Source organism: Acanthopagrus latus, chromosome 14 (genome assembly GCF_904848185.1).
Source record: "Acanthopagrus latus isolate v.2019 chromosome 14, fAcaLat1.1, whole genome shotgun sequence".
Taxonomy (NCBI): Eukaryota; Metazoa; Chordata; class Actinopteri; order Spariformes; family Sparidae; genus Acanthopagrus; species Acanthopagrus latus.
The window spans coordinates 19,170,781-19,198,028 of record NC_051052.1 but is presented as its reverse complement, the minus strand read 5'-3'; the positions used below and the strand labels follow the sequence as shown (position 1 = coordinate 19,198,028).

The window sequence follows — 27,248 nt, the reverse complement described above, 5'->3', positions numbered from 1 at the left end:
ACATCAGACATGCATGAGAACTGCTTCTCTGCCAACAGAAGGCCTCAGTCTGACAGCATGTACACCTTTACTTTGTCACATCTCCTCCACTGTAGTTAAAACATCACACACTCACCTTTGTTGATCTTTTCCTGGAACGTTAAAACCCTCAAACGCAAACCAGGACACACGGCTACTCTTTGTGCATCCACACCTTCAATCTGAGCTGCTCCTGCAGTCACATGACAAACTGCACCAGGTGCAGCAGATCACACTCACCTGAGGCCGGCCTGTTAAACACCGTCGCTGCCCTCCAACTCTGGTTTGCTCAGCCTGGGTGCCATGGAGCTAGCATGTCCATGAGCACTGGTGAATCTGGAAACATGTAACAGCAGGAACCACATGAGACTCTCCCGTCCTGCTGCTGGCCGTCTGGATGTTTCCCCACAGAGGTCCCCGGATCTGCGCTTCACTCCGGCAGAGTAGGAGCTGATTTAACTTCACATCTCTGTTGTTGTTGCTGTTGTTGTTTTCTGCTGACGCTGCTTTGTCTCAGACATCTGATCGCTCTCCTCGCCTCGTCGTGCTGTTTGCCTGCTGTTAATATGAGCTTTTCATCTCACTACGTTGGCACTAAAGTCTGGATCCTCATAGCGTCTGAGATTATTTCCCTCATGGTTTTTGCTGTGTGCAATTTTTTGAGGCCTCCGAGCTATCGATTTACATGCCGGTGAAAATATGAATCATCTCCACGTTGGAGTGGTATGAGTGTAGGATAATGAGGTGAATTGGTTGTGCAGCAGTTTGTGGTGGGTTGGAAATGCGGCTGGCGTCTGGCGCGCCGCTCCTACGTACAGTTGTTTCATGGGAACCTCAGCGTGGACACGTTCACAACACGTACCTCGTCCTCTACGCTGCTGCTGCTGCTGCTACACCGACCATGTGCTCACACATGCTGCTCATCGATGCTACTTGAGGTCTCGGCCTTACGTGTTCACATCAAGCCTGAGGTTTGCTTTGCTAAATCAAGGTACGTGTTGATGCTCTGCTGTGGATTTTCTGATGCCGTCTGTTGTTTGAGATCTACTTCCTGCTAATTTCCGCCTGGATGCTAATTGTGATGATTTGACCTTTTTGTATTTGTGGATGCCTGTTAGCTTCCTGCTTCCTGTTAACCAACCACTGCTAGCTGCAGAGCTAACTTAGCTAACAGCAGCTACAGTTAGCAGCAGTTACAAGTTGCTTTTGATGATATATTTGTTTTGTTTTTTTCAAGAATTAATTTGACGGTGGCCATGTTCATATTGCACCTTTAACTGTCTGACTATATTTTGGCTTTTAATTAGCATCTAGAGCTGGCTAATTAGCTTTAGCTGGTGGCTAAACTGAAATAACTTGAAATAACTTGAATAAATGAAAGAATTAGTTGCTGACTGGATGGCTTATTCTGCGTTGGCAGATGGTGAAATGTGTCTGAAACCTCTCAGTTAAAAGCTTGGTGTGACGCTTCATGTGCTAACAATCTTAGCAGCTAGTTGTTATACTGCTGCACAGACTTCTGGGAGATTTACTGTCGACTTACAGTTCTGCATGTGGTCGAAGTTTTGCTATCTGCTGATTGTTTCATGCTGCTGCTGCTGATCTCTCCTTGTGTGTGTTTGTATTGCAGTTACTGTATGTTCTTGTGGTGGCTGCGCTCATTTTAGTTTTTAGGTTGTTCCGTGTGTGTTTGGTTCTTTGCTCCATCCGTCCAAGCCTCCATCCAAAGATATTAGGCGCTGGCACATCTGAAGGCACTGAGAGATGTCGATGTTGAAGGTTATGATTGTATCTGTAAAGGTTTATTTTGGTTAATTCTTACAATTTGTTTGCAAAAAAAAAAAAAATGCTCTTTATATTTTTGGCTTTGACGGTCAAAGACAAGCGTCTGCGGCGTCACCGGAGCAGCGTTACACAACGACTCTACCGCAGTGGGGGTTTTTTTCTGCGCCTTTCAAACTAATGATACTGCATTCAATGTCATCTGTCTTCATTTAATTGTCAGGTAATTGCACTGATGTCTGCACTGATTACATCGAGCCTCAGGTGTGATTAGGACTGTATCTACGCTTCTCGATTAGAAATTAAAAAGGGGTATTTTTTTCTGTTCCGATCCGCAGCAGCGTCCTCACCAACCCTGACGTGTAAAATACTGTATGTTCATCACATCGTTCACGATTCAACCATCCGCCTGACCAGATTCTGATCCTCTCATTTTGCACACACACTTCATAGAGGCATAAAAGCATCAGAAGCGCCGCAGCATTTGCACCAGCGTCGGCCTTCAAACGGCTCACAGTGGTCCGATCCTTGACTGTTGAATTAAGTGAAGGGAAAAAAAAAAAATCGAATGCGCAAAACATGCGACGAAAGGAAAGGGATAAAAGTATGTTTGAGACTCTCATCTATTATTGAAGAGGCCACGAGATCCAGATCGCATCAGGCCTGGGACAGTAGATAGTGTTTCATGGTGGCTTTGTCTTTAAATATTCTCCTAGATTGAAAGCTTCAAAGTAAACTTCAATTACTGCAGTGATTAGATCTGGCCTGCTCCATTAGAGGACATTCTAGCTCGGAGGGGGGGACAGACAGACGGAGAGAGAGCAGGGCGACGACTCTCAGACCCCCAGCCAAGGAATTACTAACTATTGATCCTGCTGCCACAAGCCATCTGACAATGACATTATAGTTGTGTAGCTTCAGAAGGAGCAGTACAGTTCGGCACCGGGGCTGACGTAGTTCCCCCTGCAGAAGCACTTAGACGTGGAGAGGAAAAAAAAATCCTGCTTCGCCTGCAGGCGGGTTTCTGCCGGCTGCTGGTTAAAGTTCCTGTTTGATTCAGGTTTTATCGCTTTGTTTTGAAATGATGATGTTGAGTTTCATATCAGTTCTTTGCAACTTAACACGCTAAAAACGCGACACGGTTCGAGCTGATCTTGACCGTTTGGCCGTTTTGAGACCATCAACGTGTTTTTTGTTTCAAGACCAGCAAGATCAACCCACACTGGACTCCTTTTTCCAATCGTTCATTCATGTGAAAATATTCTTTCTTTAATATATTCTGGATTGCACCGACTCGTCAACTCCAGAGGTTATCGGGCTCGCATTCAATGCGGCAGAGAGGCCTGATGGGACGGCTTTGACATGTTTGTTAGGTGAATAAATGACGCTCGATTGCCCGTAGGTGCGAGTGAGCAGAGTGTTACCCTGCCTCCCACGCATTGCATGCTGGGATAGGCTCCAGATCCCCTCGCGACCCTGAACGGGATAACAGGTTTAGAAATCGAACGGAAGGATGAGAATAATCAGGGAGCCGGTTCTGGCTGTACAGTAAAGTCAGGCCAGTCATGTGTTTTTACTGTAAGGAAGTCGGATCGTTTTCTCATAAGCTTCCATACAATCAGGCTTCTTTGTGTAACCAGTGGAGCCGCCGTGTGTCGGCTATCCACACTGTCCGATGTGTCCACAACAAAATCTGTTTCTTAGTTCAGTTGTTTCACATGCTTTAAAGGAGCATTGCACAATATGAACACATCATAGTCTGATGTTACATTAAATACACAATAATCCTGTCAGTCAGTAAGAAGAGCATCCAAAGTTTCATTTGTTAAAATTGATATAAGTCGAGACAACCATGCAGTACTTTTATAAACGGGATGTTCATTCCTCTCATGAAGCCTTAAATAATCAGACCTACAAAATGTTTTTTCCAGACTTTGATATTTGCATAAATGCCCGACGTGTATATATCGGTTGGCTGATATTGGCCCATCACAGAATTCCTGGTGAAGTTTCCGTCATTGATGTCATTTTAGACATAATATCTATCGTTAAACTGTGAAATGTCCCTGCGTCTATTAAATGTCTTTGTCACATGTGCAAGAAAAAACACACTTGAGGTATCAGTGCAGTGATTCTGATATAATGGCAGATATCAATATTGGCGTCACCCACATGAAGTAGTAAAAATGGTTTGTTTTTTATTGTGTGATGTCTGTTTTATGTCTGTGTGTTCATGTGTGTTGAATGTTCTCGTCCTTCAGCTTTTATTTTCACACACGTCTTCTCCGCTAACAACGCTTGGACTATTTAAACATGAGGGATAACAATCCGAGGTGTTTATTATCTCGACAGAATCTCTTTTGCTTGCATGTTGGAAGGTTGTCAATAAAGCAAACCGAACCAGATGCCAGGTGTCACCTCTCGCGTTTCAGGATCCAGAGTCTCGGGCTTCCAGCAGAAATGACGGGAAAATGCTCGACCCCGATAATGACGATAATGATCCTGATGGTTTTTCTTCGTCACAATGCCAATACTGTTAATAATGACGGTGATGATGATGGATATGATGATGATGATGATGATGATAATGACAGTGCTCCCAGTGATGGTGCTGGTGCTGTTGATGCCGCTGATGATTGTGGAAATGAGCATGTTGATAAGGCGCCCTAAAACATTTTCTTTGAGCATGCACGGCTCCTGATAACGGCACTGTAAGTCTCCGCTGATGGTCCTCGCTGACCAATCTTATCTGCTTGCATCTCGCTGTCGGACATCCACTTCCCCTTTCCTCCTCTCTCTGTTTGCAGGCTCCCGAAAACCATTACAACAACCTGATCACCATCCATAATCATGAGACATAATGAACGACAGCGTGGTGGGGGGGGGATTTGATTTAAAAAAAAAAAAAAAAATTAAAAACGGGGGGAGAGGAAAAAGGTCTTTGGGGGGGAAAGTGAAGAAGAAGGAGAACGCGAGGCCACTCGAGTGGGAGAAGATGGAGACAGAGAGGGAGAGAGGGGAAAGAAAAGGGAGAGCGAGGAGGCAGGGGGAAGATAGATCACGGTCCTGAGCGATTGTGACAAGCATAGACCCTATCAGCCGCTGTTTGTTTGCACACTCCCCTCTCTGCATTAAAGGAGCCGTCCGGGCCGCCGGCAGGCCGCGAGCGCTCCATCTCATCACCTGACACGCCAACAGATGTTATGGGCTGATAAGAGCCCCGCGGCCCCCTTTCCCTTTGCATCTACGATTACCTCCGCACAAAGGAGAAAGGGGCGGCGGAGGAGGAGGAGGAGGAGGAGGAAGGAGGTGGAATGGAGAGAGAGAGAGAGGGAGAGTGAGAGAGGGAAGGAGGCAGAGGAGGGAGGAGAGGAAATCAAATACTTCATGATGACCTGGTGGAAAAAAAAAAAAAAAGAAATGAAATAGATGGAAGTGGTGTGTGTGTGTGTGTGTGTGTGTGTGTGTGTGTGTGTGTGTGTGGATGGGAGATTGAAAAGTAGGGGAAAAAAAAGGGAGTGAGAGGAGGAAAGATGGTTGGGACACACTCATTTGTCCTGTATGAAGTGGTAAATGGCCTCGCCGTGCTTCCTGGCCCCATGCTGTTTGTCTCTGTCCTAATCGGCTTATTCCATAAGCACTGCTGCACCATCGTCATTAGGCAATGATAATGATATTATTTAACAGGGGATGAGAGAATTAAGGAGGCGCACTATCTGATGGCTAGTTTTTTCGCTCGCCGCCTCATTTCCTCATCCCCTTCGGAAAGCGCGGCGCTCTCTCTCTCTCCCCCACGTTGATAAGAATTGTTTTGCAATTGTGAGGACGGCTTTAATGACGGCCACATCCATCGGCTTTTTATTGCCTAAAAAAGAAAAAAAAAACATCATTACTCCAACTTTTATTGTGTATTACATGGCTGGCTTGTTCTCCAAATAACACTAACTAAATTGGGATGTCAATAAGCGAAAAAAAAAAGAAAAAAAAAGAGGGAGCTATGTGGAACATTGCTCTTGTTTGTTACGGCGAATGTAACCCAATCACTGCGGTAAATACATACATATCTCCCCGGCTCCCTCCCTCCGCCGCTTCCTCCTCCTGATCACTAATTTATGATATAATTTAACAACGCTTCTATATTTGTTCCGCTAAACACTTTGCGTGGCATCAAATTACGGCTCACAAAAGATCATAGAAACCCAATCTCATGCATCCTATTCTCAGCCAATCTGAATGGAGAGATTGTGTTTCCTTTTTCTTTTTCTTTCCTTTTTTTTTTCTTTTCCTCTTCTTCCTCTTCTTCTTCTTCTTCTTCTCTCTCCACTGCTTGGCTCCAAGTCTGGGGGTGGTGGTGGTGGTGGTGGTGGTGGTGGGGGGGGGGGGGGGGGGGGGGTGGGGGGATAGATGACATTACTAAACACAAATCAGCCAATAGAATAAACAAACTCGGGGGGATAAACAACAATGCAATCTCCATCTACGCGTAAACAATATGGAAGCGAGTGTGTGTGTTGCGTTCGTGCGTGTGTGTGTGTGGCTTCTCTTGATGAGATTGAATATGTGCAGATGATAAGCCGAACCAAGGTAATCAATGCAGTAATGACGAGGGGGGGAGCAGGAGTGGTGGGTGAAACGGGGGCACCGGTACTATCGCAGGCAGTCATCAATGGAATTTCTAAAGCGCCTTGCCCTTGTGTGTGTGTGTATGTGTGGGTGTGTGTGTGTGTGTGTGTGTGTGTTTGTGCATGGACCAAAAGCGTGACAAACGCGTCATTTCGTGTGCGAGAGAGATAAGCTCTAAATAATTGCAGTCTGACAGGCCTGAATAATGGCCAAATTAGACAGAAGGTGCACATTATTACGAGCGGCAAACATTCAAGGCTGGTTTGAGATGTAACTGGGCTTGATTAAGGCTCCGATGACGGCGATGGTGGTGTTGCTGGACCCCCTCCACCCCCTCGACACCCCCACCCTAATCCTACCCCCCCCCCCACATCTTCTACTTTTTCCCTCCTCTTTCTTCTTTCTCTCTCCCCGTGCATTAGCATTGCGGCGCTGCTCCGCTCGGTTACCTGTGGACGACCTCCTGTTGAGCAGCGGCCCACACACTGAGAGCAAAGGAGGGATGGGCAAAGAGAAAGAGGATGAGGGGGGTAAAACAGCCACGGCCGTTGATAATCAGTGGATAAAAGCGGTGGTACAAGGTCAGGGAGAGGACGCGGGAACAGTCGGGTGAAGGTGTGTGAAAGGAGCGATGGCGGGGAACAGAGACGAGATGGCGGCTTTGATGTTGATCAGCTTTGGATGTGGTGTTTTGTCTGTGCGGCGGTTACGCCACGCTCAGGTAGAAAGATGAGAAAAGGGCCTTTTTGGAAGCCTTCGCTTGGCTGGCGCTTCACCCGAGGCCCGAGCGAAACAAGGCGCCTGCATCCACCGACGGTACGGATCAGAGCGGCGGCGCGGCGTGACCCAACGGCAGAAAAGACGGGCTGAGAAAATGACAGAATCGAGCATGTAGGGGAGAAAAAAACCAGAGCTAAAATCAATTTCCCCACCTGACACGAGCCTTTATGGCACAAATCAAAGCATAGACCAAACTAAATTACATCAAACTGATGTAATTTTGCACCGGCCCTTTAAAAGGGAAAGCCGCAATTCATGTTTTTGTCCAAAAATAACATGGCTTTTTAGTCAATTTGGTAGCTAAACATCATCCTTGTACTATATTGCACCGCCTCTTTCGAGGGCAGTCTCCTTTTGACATGAATTATAAATGACAACATACACAGAAAACACATGAGCATGTAATGTGGCAGCATGTTGGCTCAGTGGTTAGTCCTCACAGCAAGAAGTTTCTTTTTTTTTTCCTTTCCTCTCAGGTTCCTTTGGCATTCAACTGGTCCGATGGAGGTTTTCATGGACTATTGAACACAGCAACAGTGTGGGGGTTGTTCTGGTGGTGCAGAGAAAAGGAAGGAACACAGTAACAATAACTAAAATATGAATTAAAACACATGAGCGAAACAGTTTTATTGGCTAACTGTGGGGAAAAAATGTGCTTGAGATTGTCCCTCGCATGATTTTACCCACAAACTTCAACTTCAAGTACTAGCAAATCCTTGAAGATGGCGACATTGAACACAACATTCAGCCATTATTGTCAGAGAAAGCTCCTCCTCACTGTCTCGTCGAAGGAGCTGAGTTGCTTTCGAGGCAGCGAACACAAGTTGTATCGAAGGCATGTCTGTTTGTTTGGGTGGGACAGTGTTCTCTGGCTTTTCTACTCAGTGAGACTTTTTTCACACAAGCTGGATAATTTCAGTTTTGGAGCAGAACTTCCCAAATCTATTTCTAACACCCATCTGATATCACCGGGAGTGATCAGATCCAGATCACATCCATAATCTCCACGCTGATCACTGCCCAAGCAGACGGTTATCTGCGAGCATTCGTGATTTGGGAGATTAGTGTTTTTAAATGCTTATCCGTGTAGACCTCCCCGAGGTAGTCTCTCTCCAGAGCCTCCGATGAATCACGGCATCACAATCGCAGACTCGGAGGGAGACACGGATCCAACATGTTGGCTTTTTTTGGGGGGGGAGGGAGAAGGGAGATGATGGAGGGGATGGCTGGAGTGGATCATGTACATAATCACTTGTTTATCACCAGAGCATCTTGCCAAATCACTAAAGCACTGCTCTAATCACAATAACCAGAGCAGCTGCTTCTTTCCTCTCCTGTGTGCATCTTAAAACCTATATGGGGTCAAGTTAGGGTTGCAAAGATACAGGTTTTTCGGAGCTGATAACACCAGCCTACGGATATTTTGGATAAAATCAGCATAAATATCTTTTAATGTAACGGTGTTTACAGTTATGAAGATAGACCTGCTAGCTCAGCTCAGATGTAGAGGCTTTCTAACAACTGCAGAGCTCTCATATTTATGCACTTGATCTTCCGGTTATCATGTGTCGACTAGAATTCAGACAACCATGGTTTAACAAGCAGCTAGCGCAATAATTAGCGCACATTACTGACCAACAATAGCTGCAACATTCAGGTAAGTCTTGGATCTTTACTTTTTCTACCAACACATGCTCATACTATAACAGAGTAGGCCATTTTCTAACAGTTGTAATCGTTGGACCATACCAGCCAGGAACATGCACTCATAGAACAGGAGTTGCATTTAGTAACTGCTATTTCACATAAAACATTAGCATCTGGTTAGCTTTGTGAAAAGGCCACAGTTTGTTGTTGTGGTCGATGACTCAGCGGTTACTGGCGGATTGAAGTTGGGTTGGGTCATATTGACACTTTGGGTTAAAAAAGGTCGTTTGCACACAACTTTAAGTACGTTTCGTAAATAAACATACGTATTTAAGTTCAAATAAATCACAAAAGATACAAACACTGGTCTATTATGTGAAATGTCTGTGTTTGTGTAGGTTTCAACCTCCGACCTCCACCATACATCACCTGACTTCCTCCTTTGCTCCCATCACGTTTACTACAGCCAACAGAGGTCGCTGCGTAACAATGAACGCAGATATGTACTGTAAGAAGTATTTAGTGTTAAGCACAGCTCTGTATTTGTTGTGCTCAAAGAAAAAGAATTACACATCTACACTTGTTGGGTGTTGAGCCAATAACCACAGAAATGTACTGAAAGTTCCTGAAAGCTTTTGAATAACTGCAGGCTAAGCTGTTAATTCTCCGTGGTACGGTCACACCAGCAAGTTATTTAATTCATTGAACATAAACTATGATGCTTAATGCTGCTTGTAAACAGAATCCATTCAGGCTAAGATCGTCCCAAAGATGACCACTTCTGTAATAAATCTGCAGTCAAACTACTCCGACACTTCACCTTGCCGGCCCTATGGGCCAAGAGTAGTGCATCTCTGATCGGAGAGTGGCTCTGGGTATGAGTGTGTTTCAGTGTTTGGAATCAGGATGAGATCAAATCCTCCATACACAAAAAGCTTCCTGCCATGTATCTGCTGTCCTCATCTACCTTGGCCTGGTAGGAGATGTTCTAGTGCCAGTAGGATGGAGGGCAAACTTCAAACACTAAATAAGCCTTATCTGCTCCCAGTGCTCGGCTGAGATTAGGAAAGGAAGAGAGGATGCCAGCAGAAAGGAAAAAAGAAAGGAAAGGAAGCCAACAGAAAGGAAAGGATGCCAGCAAAAAGGAGAAAGAGATTGGCAGAAAAGAAACGGAGGATAATAAGGATAGCGGAAAGGAGAGGGGAAGGAAAAGAGGTCATCAGAAAGGAAAGGAAGTTAGAGGAAAAGGAAAAGGAAGCCAGTGTAAAGAAACTGACGCCAGGGGAAGGAAGAGTCCAAAGGAAAAGATAGGAAGCCAATGGAAAGGATCGCAGAGAAATGGAAGCCAATGGAAAGGGAAGGAAAGGAAAGGAAAAGATAGAAAAGGAAAGGAAGCCAGCAGAAACAGATGGAAAAGGAAGCCAGTGGGGGAAATAAGTGGTGACAAGTGGAAAGGACACAAATCCAGTGGAAAGGAAAGGAAAGGAAAGGAAAGGAAAGGGAGATGACACGAAAACAGATAGGAGTAGAGGACATTTGAAAGGAGGTTAAAGGAAAGCTGAGGATACGAGAAGTAAGACGACCGGATGTGACTTGTAGACGAACGGTGTAATTTTTTTTTTTTTTTTCAACCAATTCAAAACCACCCCCACGCTTTATAACTCCCTGCTAAAGAGTGTCAGAGTCGACCCAGTCTCTTCTTGGAAATGAGCGTCTATCTTTGGAGAGAGGCGCTTGTTTTTGATTCCATTACCCAGGCGAGGTGTGGGGTGAGAGGGTGGCAAATGGGGGAATTTGGGAGTGCTTGGCGAGCGGGTGCATGGGGAGAAAAGCCAGTTTGGGAAGCAGCGGTGGAACCACAATCTCTGGAGTCCATTCTGTCCCTGCCGCCCTGTGATCCCCACAGCAATTAAAGGCAAGGAGAGAGAAGGCCACAGGGAAGTCCAACAAATCACGCCTACGTCTAGATGCACTCGGGCTTACTGACAAATGTATTATATTCTGTGCATATGGAAAGGTACCGAGGAGAAGACAGTGAGGGTGTCTAAAGTGAGATTTACTCACAGAGTTCTTGTAACAGTGGATCGAGGGGGTTTCAGAGGACTCTCAACAAAAACGAAGAAACATTTGATTTGACTTTTAGCTCCCTACTTGACAACTATTTTATCGCTTTCCCTCCTCTTACCATTTTCATTTCATCTTGGCTACAAATGGGATGGGAACGTGTTAGGTTGTCTTTAGCATAAAAGAAAATACAATACAAGAAATATCAAATATCATAAAGTTGTAGAATCAGGCTGTTTGGTACCATCATGGCTACCAGGGGCCCATAGGCATTACAGCCCAGGGCCCCCTTGTGTTCTCCGAGACCGACCTCCATTGGATGTTGGTCTGATACTTACCAATTTGGGGTTATCAAATCTAAAAACTGGCCTTTTTTTGTCCATAAACCTTGAGGGAAAAAATGAATTGTCGTTCTCACGCGGTACCCAGTGACACCACTGTGAACACTCGTGGGTACAAACCTTTAAATCTGGTTCGGCTCCTCATCTCATCACACATTCGTTCCACATGAGAGACGTGAAACAAAACACGAGCAAATACCCAGAAGTCAAAAGTTTCCAACTCCCCCAAAGATCATAGAAAAAACATATCAGTATTCAAAAGAAATCCCACCCACTGATTTCTCAGTTTGTCACAGACCTACTAACACACTTACATCATTACAATAATACATTTGCATCTTTTTATAATCTCCCAGGTTGGATGTAACTCATAGAAAGTTGTGATAAATTGGATCTCTCCTGTTTTCTTACTCCTACACTGTCCAAAGGAAGAAAAAAAAAAAGGAAGCACAATAAACACCCTCATCTGGACCAATCAGACAACGATAGTGAGATTGTCTCCATCCTCCGTCGTAGGATGATCCTAAATCCACGTCACATCTCTTCTCACACCCCCAGCTTTCAGCTGAAGTTGAATATCGCCACTCACTCGTCGCCGGCGCTTTAAACCGGTGCCAGTGGCCACCCACTCCAGCTCTTATCCCCTCTTCTTCCCCTCTCCTCCAATGTCCATCAGTCATTGTTCCCTCACCGTCCTCCTCCTCTCCTCTCCTCTCCTCTCCTCTCATCTTCTCTCCTCACCCACCCACCTCCTTCCCCAACCCTTCGGATTTGATCTTGATTTCTTACCAGGAAATATCTACCAAGGGGCCGTCCAGCTACAATAACATTCAATAAAAGAACACAAGGGTGGCCGAGACCGGACCACTGATAGTGCCACGATTTATGGGCCCTGCTCGCTTGTTTGTTTCAACACCCGACCACTCACACACAACCGTAAAAAAACACATACACACTCGTAGGTCCATACATCACCAAGCGCCTCACCTTACAGTGAAGCACGGTGCGTATGTTATTTGTATTTATGAGAATCTTGTATTATGATCGCAGCATTGGGTGCCTAATAAACATCTGAGCTCCAGGTCTGGTCAGTTTTAGGTCTTTCAGTGTTTTTTTCCTGGAGAACTTTTACCCCTTCTAGTTCACGGGTTTGGTTTTTATCCCTTTAAACAAACTCCACGGACTCTATCACCTGTTAGGCTGTAGTTTAGAATAAGTTTGTGACATTAGGTCTGCCTGTTTTAAACTACCACTAATCCGTTTCGTTTTGGAATTATTGCATTTGTGCCAATAACTTTTTTTTTATTTTTGAAGTAGTTACACAGATGAATGTGTCTACGGTACAAAAATGATGTAAGAATAGTTGAATAAATCCTTTAATTCTTAGAAAACCAGTCGGGTAAAAAGAAAAGTATAGTGACGTCCAGTGGATGTTGTGCACCAACAGGTACTGAGGTAATTGGTGCATCTCCTATTCCCCCCCAGCCATTTTGAATTTCTGATTCCATATTTCAAGATAAAATCTATAGGTATAGGGGGATAATTGGTTATTCTAATTAGTCAGATTTAAAGATAATAAAACCTGCCATCAGCAACTTGCATCAAAAGTGTCTCTGTGGGTTTCAAGGTTCTTGTTTCAGAAAACTTTACATCTGACATCTTGGTCGGGCTTTGTTCCTTGATGCTGTAAGAATTAAAGCACTTGCTTTAGCCCGAAGGGAACCACATCAAATCGAACACAGGCTGGGCTGTAGTTGTTGTTTTTGTTGACACTTGTCTCAATCCCCTTTGTTCCAATGTCCATATCACAAGCCCACCGCACACTGACGCCCATCCAAACAGGACTACAAATGGCTGCTGTCCCACAGTCTGTAACATGGTGTGGGACCGTGTACGGCTCCTCAGCCTGCTCAGGAAATCCGCTGTGACCAACTCTGTCCGACCGGACAAGAAAAGACAGCGGCCCCTTATGCCTCGACCCCCGAGGGCTGGAACCGAGTGTGACGCAGCTACCCACAAACCACTGGGGTATCAGCCCCACTGCGCCCACACTCCCTCGGCGACAGCGGAGCATCGCCGTTACGGGACGCACCTCTGGGATTCGTTCCCCGTCCCGCCGCGGTTATCTGCTCAGGGCCAGGGAGCAGGGACAGGCGTGGGACGGAGGGGTTGGACCGGGGTGTGGGGGGGGCAGCACCGATCCATTTTAGGACGGTGAGGGATCATCATTGTCTCCCGTCTCACCCTGTCACTTACTATTACCAAACCATTGGCTGACATCCTGTGTATTCCTATGTGTGCGATTCCAGAAAAAAAACAGTTCTGGATGTGTGGTCTTGGCATCGAAGTTGCACACGCGCACTTTACAAGCGAGCACACACTCTCCCTTTCTCCACAAACACACACTCTCCATACACAGACACACTGTCATCACTACAGGCGCTTCTCAGCAAACCTACACATCGGATTGTGAGTGGTACAGCTCTTCCTAGCAGACTGTGTGTGGGAGGGACAGAGCCACAGGCGCTAAGTGTCTCTATAGCCCATGTGAAATCACATGTAGGCTGCGATGAGCCTCCAACCATACCAGGCACAATCACATGGAGAAACCGAGGGAGAGGGAGCTTTAGAAGACCACCAAGGATAGCAGCATGGCGCAGGATGCCTGGGCTGTCTTCGTGTTAAGGCCTTTTTCGTCACTGTTCCAAAGTATTCACCACTTAAAACAGATTAAGAGCTTGGGGAATAAACAGGCCCGATGCTACGAAGTGGGGAAACACAGGAGGAGGGTTTCGGGAATTAGAGAGCAGGACGAAAGGGAAAGAAGCCTTTCAGGAGATAACGCCTGGAGAAGCAATCAGGATTGTTCACATATTAAGGCGCTTGTGATGAGGCAGATGAATGGATGAACAAAAGGGGGTAGAATAGAGACAGCTGGTTTGCTTCGCGGCAGAAGGAGCTACTTCCTCTATAATTTGAGATCTTCAGAAGCTCAGTTTTGGACTCGAATGAATAGATAAGATCGTTAGATGGTGTCGACTACAGTTCTTGTTTTGTTTGTTCCCCATTAACTGTGTATTTAAACTAAAGCCCACCATCCACACACAGCCTGTTCCTGTTCATTTTGGCTTGTTGTTGGGGGGATGTAGGAGGTGGACGGTGTGAGTGTGATGAAGCTTGGCTGTCCCCGTCCTCGTCCTCCACATTTTTCCCTCTACAGCGTTGTTGTGTCTGATGGGACGGAGCCCTCAGTGTGGGAGAAATGCATCAGATTAGACTCCTACGCATCTGATTAGTTCCTTCGGGACAGAGTGATGCAATGGTTTTTGTCCATTTTTGGCCCGTTATTAGTCCGGATATAAACCCGTCGGCGCTGTCCACTCCTGATATAATGGGCATGATATTGTTTTATTTCTTGATAACACGAGCCCTTCGATCAGACAGTCACTCATGGGAATGTAAATAATAAAAGACAACAAAGTCTTGATAGACGAACATCGGAGACACAGCAGAGCGTTATCACTGCATTACAGTACTAATCGCTGCACGGCCACTTTACCACAGACTCAAAGAGCTGCTCTATTTGATTCAGAAAGATTATTCATTACGTTTGTTTATTGTCTGTTGAACTCATTGTTGGTTTGGCTTTAACTGTTAACAGAGCATGAAGGCACAAGCCAATATCTCTAGAGCAGTGATCCTGAACGAAGGTTTGATCTGATTAGTAGAACTACCTTGGCAAAGTACTTTGTACCTACGTCACATAACATTTTTGTAAGTTTACAGACCTTGCACTGGACACAAAGAGCAGCTTCCTGAAGTAAAGTCCTTTGCTTGTTTAACACAACCACCCGTCCCCATACTGACTTTTCTCCCTCCTCACTCCGTCTTTTGCAGCTATAATAATTGCTACTGCTTGTAGAGTTTGCCACCCAACAACAAATCTAAACATGGGGCACAAAAAGCCACATATATGGACATTTTTCTCATGATACTGGGCCGGTATCGGTACATTTCGATCAAAAATGCGCCCGTTGGGTAAAAAGAAAACATCCAGACACCAAGCTGCAGAATCAGTGAGGATGTTTTTGTGCACAGGTTAAAATCTTTGACAAAATTTGAAACTACAAGCGTTAAATAACTTTAAATTCAGTGTTTTTAACTCAGAATATGTTACCCATTCTGAAATATGGTCTTGCTAATCCAGTAATCGAGTACTGAGGTCTAGATTACAGGTCAAAGGTATTGAAGTAGCACAAATGTCTGTCTTTAACCCCAAACTTTTGGCTCTAGTTGTGAATTAATGTGGTCATCATGGGGTTTGACAGAAAGGGTTAAAAAACCGGGTCGGAGCAGATCGCTGCCACAAACCCTCTGATGAAGCTGGAACTTCTGATGCCGCCACACGCTCAGATCAGCAGAGGAGAAAAGAACAGTCAGAAAGTGAGGGGGAGGCCGAGCGAGCGAACAAAGTGACGCTGCTGTTAATCCCTCATCGATTCAGTCATGCTTCTTTTCCTTCCATCTGTGAGCGGTGAGGACTAACAGAAAACACAGCCGTCTTTTTAAAATAACATTTAAGTAAGTTGCCGCAATGATGGTGACGATAATAGAGAATGCCACCAGCGAGCGCGGTGGGCGTCATTGTGCCTTATTGCCCCCTCCCCAACCTCCCCTCCACTGATCTGATTTGCACAAAAGATGTGAGCGGGAGGAAGATGATTACCATAACAAACACACAGTTGCAGACGCACTGTTCCCCAGGGAAGTGTCAGTCTAAGTGGGAGAGTATGTTGACATTTATAACCATCTGGGGGGGACATGGTTGCTATTTCTCAGCTGTTTAACTTCAATTAGGGGAAGGAAGGGTTGGGGAAAGGAGGGAGAAAGGGGGGAGAGATAGAAGGGGGAGGAATGGGTACGACTTGTTAGCGAGTGGCTAAGTGGCAGCAGAATCGGCGCTAAAGGGGAGAAACACATTTATGGGTGTCTCCTAAAGAGTTTGCTTTGTGCCCCGGCCTTTGTGGCTTCACATTGATGGAGGGCTGCAGATAGCTATGGGAGATTATGTATTGACGGAGGATGTTAATGTGGACCCAGGCTCCCTTCTTTTTGCAAAGAGTGATTACACTGCGAGGGCCCTCGCAGCGCCTGGAAGTTACATCCATTCACCTGAAAGCCAAACAAATATCTCAGACCTTTCTTTTTTTAAGGTCAGCATCAGAAAACGGGCGGCCGGCACTCTTAAAAATTGAGATGGTAGATCCCGGCGGAGTGGAGCGAGAATGAAAGACGGACAAAAAGAAAACCCCACCAATAATAAAATGATGAGGTGGGGGGGGGAGCGCGAAAAAAAGGTCCTATTGGACAGGAAATAAAGTGTGCTGTCAGTCAGTGGCGGCGGCGCTGCCACAGTCACGTCTCCCAGGTTATTGCTTATTGTTTACTCCCCTCTGAAAAGGTCAGAGGTCGCGGTGACCACATCTATTTTTCCCTCCCACCCACTCGCCCCATTCTTCTCCGAGCACAAGGAGGAACAAAGAGCGACGACGGCGGCGGAGGGAGAGGGATGGGGCGTGCGGTTGGAGGGCGAGTTGGTGGCGGCGGCGGCGGCAGCGGCATCGGAGGCAGTGGCGGTGGAGGAGGTGGTGGTGGGGAGTGGAATTAGAAAAAAAAAAATATAGAAAGGGAGAGCAGCGATCAGACAGCGCTGATAAGGAGAGGAGGCAGGGGCGGGGTGTTGCTGTGAGCTTTTGGGGGGGAGGTGGTGGTGGGAGGACGGGAGGAGGTGGTGGTGGTGGTGGTGGTGGTGGTGGAGGGGTGATGTGTGTATTCAACTCCGGGCTGACTCCTCTTATGCTAATACAGCCAATTTCCTCTTTTATTTCATTTCTGGAGCCGAAATCTGCGATCTGCGATAAGGTTGCCGTGGCGACCGCCTGTTCCCCGGGCGGATGCGGGCAGCCGTGTGATGGAGATGTGTAAGTCGGCGGGAGCAGCAGGGAATGAATAATTTAAAACTCCACCAAGCTGGAGAGATAAGAGAGAGCAGGGCTGAGGCCTCTCTCTCTCTCTCCCCTCTCCCTCTCTCTCTCTCTCTCGCTCACACACACACACACACACACACACACACACACACTATCCCTCGCCCTCCATCTCTCCACCTCACCCCTTCCCCACAATCCATCTCTCCACCTCACCCCCTTCTAACTCTCAATCCCTCCTTCCCCCTCCCTCTCTTTCACTTTCTATTTCTCTCTGCGGACATCTAAGGCTTCATCCTCCAAAGCAAGCTGACCTCCAAGGTCAAGGGCATGATGGGTAATTGAACCGGCGGTTTGGGGGCGGCTGGGATCGGGCCCACGGATGATACAGCAGAGACAAGAGTGGATGGTGGATGGTGATGGTGATGGTGATGGTGATGGCGGCGGCGGCGGTTGGAGGAGGAAGGCCTCGCTCCAATCCAATCTTCCTCCTCCTGCTCGATTCAAACGCGATGATTTCTCCGCCGCCTCTCCCGCTGCCAAGTGTTGGGAGCGTTCGGCGAACTTGGTTTTACTTCAAGTTAAGCCCACTTGGCTCGTGTCATTCTTACATTAGTCACTCGAACAACAGCCGCTCTCCAGCAGCACAATGGCCCGGCACTTGAATGTAACACATGCTTGGAATAGTTGAGTGTTCCAGCTCAATGGTGCTCCTGTGTAAACACGCCGAGGCTTTTCACGGGGACTCGCTGTCCTGAGATGCTTGTGTGTGTGTGTGTGTGTGTGTGTGTGTGTGTCGTCAGGGTGTGATTAAGACAGGTAAGTTAGTCAGTTATTATAAGAAATGACACAACCTTAAACTGTATAAAACTGTTTAGATAATCATCTGTTGCTGCAGAGTCAGTAAACTGTGAGATCAGCCGGTGTGGCGACAGTCACGTCAAGTGTTCAGAGTTTATATTTATACTTCTGTGATGTTTTACTGCAACAGTTAATCGACTAGATGTCAACTTTTAAATGAATTTTTTGGAAAAATTGTAATCCGAGTAATTTTCTAAGAAAAAAACACATAAAACTTGAACACTGAATGTCTTTAGAGGACGTCTCTCCCGAGCTTTGGGAAACACTGATGCACATATTATTCACTATTTTATGAGTTTACAGACCGAACAGCGAATCAGATCATCAGAGTCGACACATTAATCAACCTTGTTGTAGCAATTATATTAATTTGCTGGTTGTAATTATTTATTTTTAAGATTTTTACATACAGAACACACATCTTATTAAATGTACTGCAGTATATTAACTGCTTAACAGAATAAAACAACAATCAGCTACATGCTGATGATACTTCTGCGCTTTTATTTTGGTAGATTAAAGTTTTACTTGTGTTTGTTTTATATCGTGTAGGATGTTTTTCTCATCGTCGTCTCAGGTCAGTTTCATTCAGACTATCTACACCTTCTGCTGACCCTGGATTCTAGTAACGACCTCCCACAGAGGAGAGATGCTTCTCCACGGACGGAACGACAACAAAATCATTGCACACTGCTCACAATGACACAACACTGTTATCAGACCTCATCACAAGATGCACATAGTCTCTGTGAAACTGACCATCAACTAGGAAACGTAGTCAGCGTGCTGATAAACGTTATTCCTCGGACCAATTAGTCCTCCATTGTCGTCCAAAAACTCTCTAAAAGACGCCACAGAGCCGCAGTGTCGCTCTGAAAACAGTCGCTTCTGACAATAAAAGACACAGACAGAGTTTAGAGCTCAGTGCACCAGGAAGAGAAGTCCACAGTGATTAAAGCAGAAGCACGGACAGCTGATCTAAAGTTCAGTGAAGGTCACATGACTGCATCTTTTTAATCAGCGTGAATAAAAGTGCGATCGTTACTCACAAACACGTGACCGGCACTCGTACATTTCGGGAGTTCCCCCGCCTGACACCGCTTATCCTTTTTTGCAAACCAGTCGTTTACGTTAAAGATCTCAGAACTCCCAGGGTGCATTTGTTTTTACTCACAACTATGAAATCCATTATGCAACAGAGACAGAGTTTGTGACCCCACCAACCCAACCAGTCAGCCCCAAATCCACCAGAATGCAAAACCTGTTGGTGTTTATAATTTAAGGATTATAACACATTCTCTTACTGGAAGTGCATAAAAACACTCTGAATAAAATGGAGTGTGTGTGTGTGTGTGTGGAGGTCATCAGGAAGGCAGCAGTGTATCTCTGATGCAGTGTGAGAGGATCTTAGAGGGGATTTCTCTTTTTAATTCCGAGTTTCTGGAGGCGGTCATGCGGGTCAGTGGCTCGGCTGCTCAGCTGGCGGAGGGCTGCGTGTGTTACGTTACATCCTCGACTCCTGTCTGTCTGGGCCCCGCCAACCTGTTTTCATTCCTCAGCCGCAGCGCGAGGCTTTATCGCCATGGAGATAAACCACCGGGTTTATAAACAACCCTCCGGCGGGTCACGTCCAGGTGAGGGGTTCGCGGCGAGGTGTGGCCGACGGGAAGCTCCTCCCCCCTCCGTCCTCTCCCTTCCTCTGTCCTAAAAAGACACAAGTGCAGGAGGGTGGTGGGGGAGGATGGGGGGGGGATTTTTGAACAAAAAAGCTGATTCATAAACAAGCCACACAGGGCGCCCGCACAGGTAATCTCAAGCCAAGCGTGAAGCCTTCATCCCTGTGGCGCCAGGAGGCAGCTCGCCCCGCCAGGACGCTCAAACGCTCACAGAAAGTTGAGCAAAAACTAAAAACAGTGCGCTTCGGATGAGAAATTCCAAAAGGTGGATGATGCGCTTAAACAATAAACTTTTTAAATGTAAGTGTGCTAATTTCTAAAATGTTCTGTTTTAAAGCTCATCTCGTTGCACGTGGTCTGTCTGAGCTTTCTCATCTGAGCAGAACATCTCGGCCCGCATCCTCCCGAGGTCGCCTCCACGTCGAGCAGGATCAAGAGAGAACGTGTTTTGTCTGCCGAGTGCAACATCTCGCATTCCTCCGGGCCGACACGTACGGCTTCGGCGACAAACACGCAAACAAACAAAAAAAACAAAAACATTCAAACGTTTGCAAAGGAAAAAGGAAAAAGAGAGGTTCTTTCCCCTCCTCTTCTGCCTCTGCACCAAAAACACCTGCAGCTCCTCCGCCGGACACATGGTGGCACTACGTACTTAGAGGAGACCTGCAGCTCCCGGGTTCACCCTCCATCCTGCCTCCAACATGGAGTCCCACCAAGTGGAACAGAGGTAAACACACACACACACACACACACACACCTAGCAGATACTCCAGATTACATTGATAATACCAAAAAAAATATTGGCCCATAGAAATAATACAACACAGCAGATAACAGAATGCTATCTGGCCTGATCATGATACCACAACTAAACGCAGGCAGAATATCAACTCTCTCTCTCTCTGTCTCTCTCTCTCTCTCTCTCTCTTGCAAACAAGAAATAAGAAACTGGGCCTTCACAGCGCCGGAACGACAACATAAAACAAGACTGACACCCTCACACTGAAACCCAGTAGCTCAACGCACAACGAGAAGAAGAAGAAGAAGAAGAAGAAGAGGAGGAGGAAGCCGGCACCGTCTCGTCGCGGGCCGACGAAAATTAACAGCAAATGTTTTTCAAGTATGTGAATCGGTGTAAATAGAGCAGTTTTTTAAGAGGCTTTTCAGAGGCTGCGTGTGAGCAAATATGATTCCATTAAACAGGATATGAGCTCTCTCTCTCTCTCTCTCTCTCTCTCTCTCTCTCTCTCTCTCTCTCTCTCTCTCTCTCTATCTGTCGTTTTCCTTTTTTTTATTCTGATGGCTGTTAATCTAGATTAAGGTTTGTCTGCGTATAGACGTTGAGGGGAAAAAAAAGGATCGAAAAGGCAAATTAAAACACACACACACACACACACACACACACCAGTCATCAAATCTCATTCAACCAGGGTCACAAAAATAGAGGGAAGGAATTACTGGCTCTTTTATTCAGACGCTTATTATCTCCTTTAATTAAATTACTCCCCCAAATTATTTCTCTGTTTAAAATTGTAATCTATAATAAAGGGAATAATAATAACTTTAAATATATTTGTTTTAAATGAGGAGAGAGATTTGCCTGCATGGGATGAACATCAATCTGTTTTCTTGTTTGGTTTTTTTTTGTTTTTTTTTTTGAAAGGCACTGGTAGATTTACATTTGTTTAATTATAGGCGCTCGCGATCGTCTCTATCTGAACTGCAGAGTGCGGAAAGAGAGAGAGAGAGGAGAGAATTGTGGGGGCCCTCAATTAAATCTGATGTTAATTAAATCTGATCTTGTTTTGTGTATTAATCAAGCGGCAATTTTAATCTAGTGAACACACAGACTGTAATAAGAAATGTGGATATAGAGAGAGAACAAGAATTATTTTAATTTCATGCTTGTGATGAATGTTTTTTTTTTATTCTTCTTTATTATTATTATATTTTATTTAGCTGACTTGCATTAGTTCCTAATCTCCCCCTCCACCCTCCTCCTCCTCCTCGTCCTCCTCCACCAGTCTACTCTCTCCATCTTTTTTTTTTTTTAACGCAATCTGAGCATCAGATCCAGGCGCTGCTGAAACGTCTGCACACGTATAAAGAGAACGTGGAAAAAAATAAAATAAAAACAGCTTTTGCATAATTTGGCCCACATTCAAAAACGAGATGTGTTAATAACTGCTGGTGAGTTAAAAATTAACAGTGATGTACGAAGGTTAATGTTTTATTTTATATTCTTTCAAAAAAGCGCGAAGAACGGAGGCTTGTTTTGCAGATTTTTTTTTTTTTTTTTGTACTTTCTGTGCTGGTGTGTTTCTGGGTGTGTGTGTGTGTGTGTGTGTGGGAGTGTTAATTATGTTTACATCAGCATTAAACTGTGCCCTTATCAGATGTACTATTCCTTTTCAGAGGCAGGTTCTTGGTAGAGTGACACCAGAGATAAGTGGGAAAATTTACTCTGTGGTCAGCAACTATACACACACACACACACTTACACACACACACACACTTTATTTCCTCTGGTTATTTTTTAAGCAAATGTTCCTCCTGAATGCAGAGATAGTAAAGGAGGGAGGGGGGGAACACAACCTCTATCCAAACCACATTAGGCTAATTAACAAACTCATTTAAAGCCGGAGAAAATATTGATTGCCATACATTTGTTGGAGGATGGAGGTGAGGAGGGAGGAGGGGAGGAGGAGGAAGTAGCGATGGGAAATAAATAAATAAGAGTCTGGCAGGTGTATGTAAATTGTTTGTTGGCAATGGAGAAATTTAAATTACAGTTCAATCAGAGAGGAGGAGAGCGAGGGGGAAGAGGAGCGGCGGAGCACCCTGTGATTTCCCGTCTCCACGCTTAGTTGATATTTCACTGGGTGAGGATTGAGCGCTACGGGTGCATTTCACACCCTGAATGAGAAAGGCAATCTCGCTCAGCCGACTAGAACAATAATTAGAATGGAGATTAAATAAAAATAATTAGAAAAAGTTCATCTAGTTTTGATGTATTAATTATTCCGCCCCTGCTTTATTCCAAGTCTAATTATCTGCTTCAGTGAAAATGCCAAGATTTTCTGTGAGTCATAAAAAATTACATTCATGTAATTATGTCAGCAATTTGGGGGGAAGTCAGCTAAGCAGAGCGTCGGCTCTCTACTCCCCCCCCCCTCCTCCGCCTCCCCTCCCCTCCCACCCCCAGTTTAAAGTAAGTAACTTCTAACTACTTATAACTTATAAGTTAATACAGTCCCTTTCAAGCCAGGGGTATAAATAATAGAATGCAATGGGAGATTATTTACTCTTTAAATGAGGAGCTGCTCTCTCTCCCAGCTTCTCGCCGACACTTCCCCAGCCTTCACACTCGCACGCTCTGCAGCCCGCCACAATGAAAACAAGACGGAGTTTTTATCCGTCCTTGGTCAGTAGATAATAATTTGCATATAAATGGAAAATATTTATTGTGACCAAAAAAAAAAAAAAAGAAAAAAAATAAGGAAAGGGAGATGTAGGAAGTAATATGCTCATTTTTCAAAAAAAAAAAAAAAAGAGAGAACCTCACGGGGGCCCCAACTGTGATATCTGTATTTTAGGAGTCAAGCAGTTTAAAAAATAAGACGAGCTGAATCTGGTGAGAGAGAGAGAGAGAGAGAGAGAGAGAGAGAGGGGGAATAAATAAATAAAATAGCGGGAGAAGAAAGGGAGAGGGGAGCCGAGGGAACCTTTTTAAGATGTTTACTACACAAATGGAGTCTCCAGAGAAGACGGCGTCCTGATGAAATATGAGAGATAGCTGTCGACATTCACTACTTTTTTTTTTTTTTCTTCTTCTCCTGCCTGTGTAGATGGAGGCGGGCAGGGCTGGAGGACTAAGCTGTAATGACTTCCCTTCCCCTCTACCTGACTCACCGGGGGGAAACCAATAAAGTTACAAAAAATAAACTTTACAGATGTGGAAAATGTATTAGCAAGATAGGAAATAGGTGACTGCACTTGAAAAGAAATCGAATATTGAAGGGTGGGAAGAGGAGGGGGAGGGAGGGAGGGAGGGAGGAGGGGGGAGAAAGAGGTAAGAACCTTTAAAAAAAGAAAAAATGCAAATGTAAACACACTTTGCAGTTTGAATGAAATAAATGTAAAGTGATAGGTTAAAAAAGTGGGAATATCTTTAGCATTTTTTTCTTTCTCGATAAGGGCGCAGCGAGGCGGCGTGGAAATGCAAAACCTCGGTCTGAGCGGGAAACACGTGATGCCGCCGTGTTTTTAAACAGGCGCTCACGTTGAAGTCGGGTCTCCAAATCGTTACACTAAGAAAGTCGCGTCTGTCTTTGCATCAACCTCGTCGTTTAGATTCATTAAACGACACCCAGCGTTGGCGGCGCAGCAGCTTGTGTACACTTTAATGCCGGGGCTCCTACGTGGAACCGATATGCATTCAAGTAAAAAAAAAAAAAAAAGCGTACGTAAGCCTCCGTGTGTACACAGCGCAGATGCGATTGTGGAGGTGCGGGATGCATGTTAGCCCAAACTGATTGAAATCGATAGGAAACAGGAAGAGGTGTGCGGAGTATTACACAGTCGCCCGTTCTGGTACAGCAGAGATGTTAGCGTGCCTGCCTCCCCATGTAATGGCTTCACATGAGCATACATACATATGAAGCCCCACAGCAGCGAGCTCTGAAACAGATAAGGGCTGAAGCTCTTTGACTTTCCATTTCCTTTTTTTGCAGAAGAAAAAAAGAGAAAAAGGCAGGCCGAGACTCGGGGGGGGTTCCTGTTCTCCCCCCAGTTCGTCGCAATTGTGTTTCGATTTTCATGATTTTGACGTCTCTGAGGTTGATTTTACAGTCGAACAGCAGGTTACTCAGATCAGATTCTCTAAATGAGCGGAACAGGTTTGGAGAAAGGAAGCCAAAATAGTTTTGTGTGGATTTTCAGGAGAGAAAAATGCTCCAAAAACTACTTTTCGCACAGATTTGGCTCCTGTACAGTCTCTGATGTTTGTCCAGAGTGAATGAGGACGATGTGACAGTCGCAACTCAACTTACTGAGATCAGATTCTCTAAATGAACAGAAAAGCCAGCATGTTGACCTGGTAGGTCAAATGTGACCACTGATACAGAAATTCCTCATTTGCAATAAATTAGCTCGTATTTTGTCCTTAAAGATGCACTTACAAAATAATGGGGCCTGTGCTACATCTCAGAAGAGAAAGTTTTCAGGCCAGAATTTTACAAAAATCGACTTTTGCTTAAAGACTTTTGTTCGTATCTGGTGTGTGTGTGGTCTCAAGTGAACAGAAGAAGGAAGCAAAAACATTGTGAGCTGGTGATTCAAACTTTGCTCTCATGTTGCCTTTTTAAAAAAAAACACTCAAGACGAAAAAAAAAAAAATGTTTTTTTTCCTGCGAGCATTTTAAACAAACTTACTCTCTGACACAGTCGTTAGACACTGAAACACAATAATGCAGCCGTTTGTTCAGCTCGTCATCATCAGAGGAGGAAACTTCCTGCAGCGTGGCTTTAAATCCGCAATTCAAAAAACACGAAATGGATGAGTTACGGAAAGGTCGCTCCCTGATATTTTAACAGAAGTCCAATACCTGAAACAATCCGACTATCACCGCGTTCTGATAAAATACACAGGAATCTGAGAGGCGTTGGCGGCGCCGCGTGTTTCACAGATACATTTTCTCATCCTGTGCAGCCTTCTACTTTCTCATTCGGTTTCTTTCTTTCAGCCCCTCTATCTGTCTCTGGCATCTGCTGAGGAGACACCATGTAGGAGTGGTGGTTATCAAGCCCTGATCAATGCAAGCAGGAAACATACTGATTAGAATATGAACAGACCGCAGAGAGAGGAAAATATGGCCACACACACACACACACACACACACACACACACACACACACACAGAAGCAGCCCAAGCCACTAAATGTTGCAAGACGTTTGTCTTTTTTTTTTTTTCTTTTTCTTTGCAAATATAATTCTTCTGATTGAATTTCACAGTATGACCACATCCAAGACACCTGACTCTTAATATATGAATGAGCTCCCCTCAGTCAGGTTTGAGTCAACAGGGAAGACACACTGACGCACGAGAAAAACTTCCAATTTACGAGCAGTCCATTTCTCAAAGCTCACATTTGCGTTCGCGCAAGCAGCTTCTGATACCTCGAAAGAAGTCGGTCGTCTTTGCTTTGAGGAGCAGTGGAGTGTATACAGGTCTCCTCTGCATTGTCAAACAGAAGGTTAGGGCTTTTTTTATTTTATTTTATTTTTTTCTAAAGAAGTCCAGGAGCTTAACTGCACTTCCACCGCCATTGTTAGAGTTCCAAACATTGACTTTAGGCCGGATACACAATAGTCGACTGAACGAGCTGTGAAACGACTTGTGCTCACTGCTCCGGTTGGATTTTGGAGAACATGTGCTGGATAGTTGGTCTGTCATTTATTATTCATTATAGTTTCCAATGTGCGCAGCTGCCTGTTGTGCTTTTTACTCGTGCCAGTCAGGGACTAGTTTGCTTATTTGGCGAACTGTCAGTTTCTCATGTTCACAGGTCTCTAACGCGTCCTCGTCCTGAGCATTGAAACTGCACGCCAGCCCAATTCAGCATTCGAGGTTTATTGGGAAACTCTTGTCCACTGTCCTGGTTCATCCAGTGACGTTCAGTCCTTGTTCCGTTTTCATTTCTCCAAATACACCCAACCACCCGACACCCGGTCCAACCAATGACTGTGTGGTCAGCAGCCGTTAAAACTATAAGAGGTCTTCCCCTCACAGTGGTACTGGAACAATTAGCAGCATTTATTGATGATCCAGTGAGCCGGGGACGGACAGATGATTGTGTCTTATTCTCAGGACGGCAAATACCGACACTCAGGGATCCACCGCTAACCGAATGACCGATCAATGACCTGGGAATGAGACTCAAGAGTCAACTGTCGCTCTCCAGAATCTTGAGGTTTCTTTTCTTTTCTGTTTGACATCAACTTTGTACTGATGCTACCTGCAATCCTCCGTAGGCACTATTGCATTTTTTTCCAAGATGTTTCGGAATGAACAAACATGATCAAAGGTCAGATATGTTGACATGACTGGGAGAAATGATCGGCAGTGGTACTGCATGTACTGAACCAGCAGAAACCAACATAATAAACTGAATCTGAGGGGAAACAAGAGAGACAGCCGATGAAAACAAATCTGAAAGGTTTCAAATAGACGACCGTAAACACACCTGACAACAAGAAACGGTTGAAAATGTACTTTTGTCTTGATCACAACACGTCAACAACTGGAGTTTGGGGTGCGCACGCTCAATAACTACATGTTTTTTTTGTGTTAGGTGGAGCTTGTCGTCTGCTCATCTCAGGGATGGCGGTTCACCATCAAGTTCTCGCAGCAAAATAACACAAAAACCAAAGCAAACACAGATGTTTGTGCGGTGAGTCTTCACTCTGGCAG

The 27,248-nt window shown here is 45.2% G+C and overlaps 1 long non-coding RNA gene across 2 annotated transcripts; it reads left to right on the top strand.

Annotated features, from left to right (window-relative positions):
- Positions 1-307: 307 nt before the first annotated feature.
- Positions 308-27,248, top strand: LOC119032116. 2 transcript variants are annotated; one of them, XR_005078782.1, is made up of 4 exons: positions 308-461; positions 20,114-20,503; positions 20,715-20,896; positions 27,130-27,248. It is a non-coding gene; the product is annotated as an uncharacterized LOC119032116 (long non-coding RNA). The 2 variants fall into 2 exon arrangements; XR_005078781.1 differs by lacking the exon at positions 27,130-27,248 and having other exon boundaries at positions 20,715-21,569.